Here is a 4,383-nt window from a genome sequence, read left to right as displayed (position 1 = left end):
CATGGGATTCTCCAGGCAAGAATACCCTCCTCCAAAGGATCTTCCCGACCCAAGGATAGAACCCAGATCTCTTATGTCTCCTGTACTGGCAGCTGGGTTCTTTACCACTAGCACCACCTGGGAAGCCCCCTCAAAAAAGGTCATGTTATAAAAACAGAACATATAGAGTAATATTTGTGACTACAGGTGTGATTCGATCTTTGCCTTCTATAAACAATATTCTTTTAAATGCTTAAAGTTCTTTTCTGGTGTGACAAGCTACAGGCATACATGGGATGCTCTACTGATAACCTTCTCAAAGTATTTCTTGGAAGCAATCGGATGGAATTGGATTATAGGAGAATCCAGTGTCCAGGTGGCTAGGCAGACTTCTCAATGGAATTCCACAAACTGGAATGCCTTCACCAAGCTAGAGTCTCTCCCATCCTTGGGCCCACTGGGAGATCGTCGACACTCAAAAGCTTGATGACTCCATTGGGGTCAATTATGAAGAGATCTCTTAGTGCAAGGACACGACCTTCTAATAAATAGCACACCCTGGTCTTGGGAAGTTTGTTTAGTCATATCTGACAAGAGCATGAGGTTCATGTGGCCCACACCACCATTCTTCCTCAGTGTGTTTATCTGGGCCAGGTGGCTGAAGTGGGACTCTACCTGACACTGCAATGATTCCACATTATGAAATTCAGTGGCTTTGTCACTAACAGTAGTAATTTCTATAGGACACACAAAGGTGAAATCCGAAGGATGGAAGAAGAGCACCAAATATTTCCCCTTAAAGTCATCAAGGCTTGGACTTCCCTGGTGGTCCAGTGGTTAGGAATCTGCCTGCAAATGCAGGGGACATGGGTTCAGTCCCTGCTCTGGAAAGACTCCACCTGCTGCTGGTCAGCTAAGCTTATGCACTGAAATGAACAGTAGGCCCTGCTGCTACAAGTAGAGAAAGCTCACGAGCAGCAATGAAGACCCGGCACAGCCAAAAATTGATTGCTGCTAAGTCACTTCAGTCGTGACCAACTCTGTGCAACCCCGTAGACAGAAGCCCACCAGGCTCGCCTGTCCCTGGGATTCTCCAGGCAAGAACACTGGAGTGGGTTGCCATTGCCTTCTCCAATGCATGAAAGTGAAAAGTCAAAGTGAAGTCTCTCAGTCGTGTCTGACTCTTGGCGACCCCATGGACTGCAGCCTACTAGGCTCCTCCCTCCATCCATGGGATTTTCCAGGCAAGAGTACTGGAGTGGGGTGCCATTGCCTTCTCCATAAAATTGATTAATTAACTTATTAAAAAAATGTTAAATCATCAAGGCTTAGTTCTTTGAATGCCGTACCCTTTCAGCAGGATGCCTGCTGGGTGACAGCACGAGCATGGCATATGGTCTGCAGAAGCAGGGATGCCCCAAGGAATGGCACCCATATGCCCGACAACCGAAACCCAGAGCCTCCTTCCCACACGTGTCAACAATGCCTACTTTATAGTAAGTGAGATAATCCATGTAGAAAAGCCTGGCAAAAGGAAAAGTCTTTTTTTCAAGGTGAGCTATTATTAGTGTCATGGGTTGAATTGAGTCCCCTCAAAGTTATGCTGGAGTCCTAACTCCCAGTACCCATGAATGCGACATTATTTGGAACTAAGATCTTTGTAGATGTAATCAATCTAAGACGAGGGCATTTGGATGGACCCTAATTCAATATGGCAGATGTCCTTATGAGAGGAGAAATTTGGACACAGATGTACACAGGGTGGAGAACCCTGAGTGAAGACACAAGCCTAGAGGGAAGGTGGCCATACAAAGACAGGGACAGTAATTGGAGTGATGCTGGCACAAGCCAGTGAAAGCCTGGAGCTATCAGAAGCTGGAAGAGGCAAGAAGACCTTCGTCTTGAGGTTGAAGAAGGAGCACAGCCCTGCTAACATCTTGGTTTCAAACTTCTAGCCTTTAGAACTATGAGAAGATAACTTTCTCTTATTTTAAGCCATCCATTTTGCAACTTTTTTCACAGCAGCCCTAAACAAAGCCCAGGCAGCTCAGTGGTAAAGAATCCACCTACCAATGCAGGAGACATGAGTTCGATTCCTGGATCAGGAAGATCTTTCAGAGAAGAAAATGGCAGCCCACTCCAGTATTCTTGCCTGGAAAATCCTGTGGACAGAGGAGCCTGGCAGGCTACAATCCACAGGGTGACAAAAGGAGTCAGACATAACTTGGCGACTAAACAACAACAGAACTAATACAATTAGCATTAAAAAGATTGCTGGTCTAGGAGACCCAAGACTTCTTTCTTAGTTTTGACCTTGCTTCTAAATAGTTTTGTAAACTTGGGCAATTAAAAAGGCATCGATTTTTAGAGCTGAAAAAGACCTTAGGACCAGGGGAAGAAACTGAGGCCCACAAAGGGGAGGGACAGGCACATAACCCCAGGGAACCTCAGTGACTTCATCTGTCAACAAGAGGTAATTATCCCCACCCCACTTGCTCTGCCCAGCTGTGGTTGACATGTCAATAAGATCACCTGGGTAGACCAGTTGCCACCACAATCTCAGCAACACTTGCACACATACACACACACACATACTGCTGTCTGCCTTCAGAGGAGCACCCTTGTCAGTTTCCCAGGATTCTGGTTGATTTGGAGAAAGGAGCCAAGCCAATGATGAGCTATTTGAAGCAGATGGAATCGATAAAGGTGTCTGGGTACCCATGTGACCATGAACCCAGTGGTTAGGTAAGGAGGGAGGAGCTGGGTAAATGTGTCAGTGTGTCCTTTGAGAGGCAGTGCAGACAGCACCTATTGACATCAGTGAAGGAGGGTTTTGTCTCTTACGGAAGAAAGTGATGAATCAGGACACCTGGATTCTGCACCAGGTGTTGCTGCCTGACTCACTATGCATCCCTGGGCAAGTCTCTTACCCTCTCTGGGCCTTTCCATATCTGTCTATACAATATGAAGCTGGGACCTGCTCCCAGGTCTCTGTGACTCCAGAATCTCTGATCTTAACCATCATCTTATACTGCCAAAAGAGATGAGCAACTGGTCAGTCCAGGAGCACAGAGTGTCAGTGGGGCATTATGAACATATGCATAATCTATGTTCTAAAGTCCCAGAGCTGACAGCATCAGGTGATCTGGCCCAACCTGCCAGGTGATAGCCCTCCTAAGGGGATGTTGGAATAGCTTCTGGAAACTCCAGTGATGTTTTTCTTATTCCTTTTGAGCATACTCATTCTGCCGGCATGAAAAACAGTCTTCCTTATATGAGGAAGTGATGAATATAAGGATTATGCTCAGTTGCTCAGTCATGTCTGACTCTTTGCGACCCCATGGACTGTAGCCCACCAGGCTCCTCTGTCCATGGAATTTCCCAGGCAAGAATACTGGAGTGGGCTGTCATTTTCTCCTCCAGGGGATCTTCCCAACCCAAGGATCAAACCCCTTCATCTTATGTCTCTTGTATTAGTAGATGGATTCTTTATCACTGCTGCTACCTGGGAAGCCCAGATACAAAGATTAAGAGTTTACAAAACCAATTCGAAGTCAAGCTGGGTTCTGCCATGTTTTCTAGCCTGTATGACTTTGGGCGAATCAGTTTGCCTTTGCTAAGACTAATGTGGAGACTTTGCAGAGTCACCATGAGGGTGAAGCAAGGGAAGATTGTGACAGCTCTTGGCAACCCTGGAACACAGCAAGTGCTCAAAAAATGTAGGCTTTCCCTCCGTTGTGTTCATCTAGAGTCAAACAGATTTACCTACTCTTTGTACTTCTGAAAATTCTTCAACTGTCTGAAAATGACTCTACTATACAGTCCATGGGACTCCCCAGTCCAGAATACTGGAGTGGGTAGCCTTTCTTTTCTCCAGGGGATCTTCCCAACAGGGCTTGAACCCAGATTTCCTGCATTGCAGGCAGATTCTTTACCAGATGAGCCACAGGGAAGCCCAAGAATACTGGAGCAGGTAGCCTATCCCTTCTCCAGCGGATCTTCCCAACCCAGGAATTAAACCAGGGTCTCATGCATTGCAGATGGATTCTTTACCAACTGAGCTATGAGGGAAGTCTAGCTCCCCAAACAGGGATTGAACCTGAGCCCTCAGCAGTGAAAGCTGGGAGTTCTAACTACCGGACCACCAGGGAATACCCCATCATTATCATCTTTTATTATCATCATCCTCATCATCACATCACATACGTGAGTTAATACTAAAATTTATCATGTATTCTTACAGGTGTGGCCAGTGGATCCTTCAACAATCAGTTAACTAAATATTTTTCTCGTTTTATAAATGGTGAAACTGCATCTCAGAGAACTAAGCTGACTTTCTCAGACTGACACAGATAAAGGCATCAAAGACAGAAACCTAACCTAGGTTTCATGATGCCAAATCTT

At 45.8% G+C, this 4,383-nt stretch overlaps 1 pseudogene; it reads right to left on the bottom strand.

The window, feature by feature from the left end:
- Positions 1–258: 258 nt before the first annotated feature.
- Positions 259–1,367, bottom strand: LOC101103969 (thioredoxin-dependent peroxide reductase, mitochondrial-like; annotated as a pseudogene).
- Positions 1,368–4,383: the final 3,016 nt, after the last annotated feature.

This window comes from Ovis aries, chromosome 3 (genome assembly GCF_016772045.2).
Source record: "Ovis aries strain OAR_USU_Benz2616 breed Rambouillet chromosome 3, ARS-UI_Ramb_v3.0, whole genome shotgun sequence".
NCBI lineage: Eukaryota > Metazoa > Chordata > Mammalia > Artiodactyla > Bovidae > Ovis > Ovis aries.
Note: the sequence above shows the minus strand (reverse complement) of the source record. Positions and strands in the feature narration are given on the sequence as shown.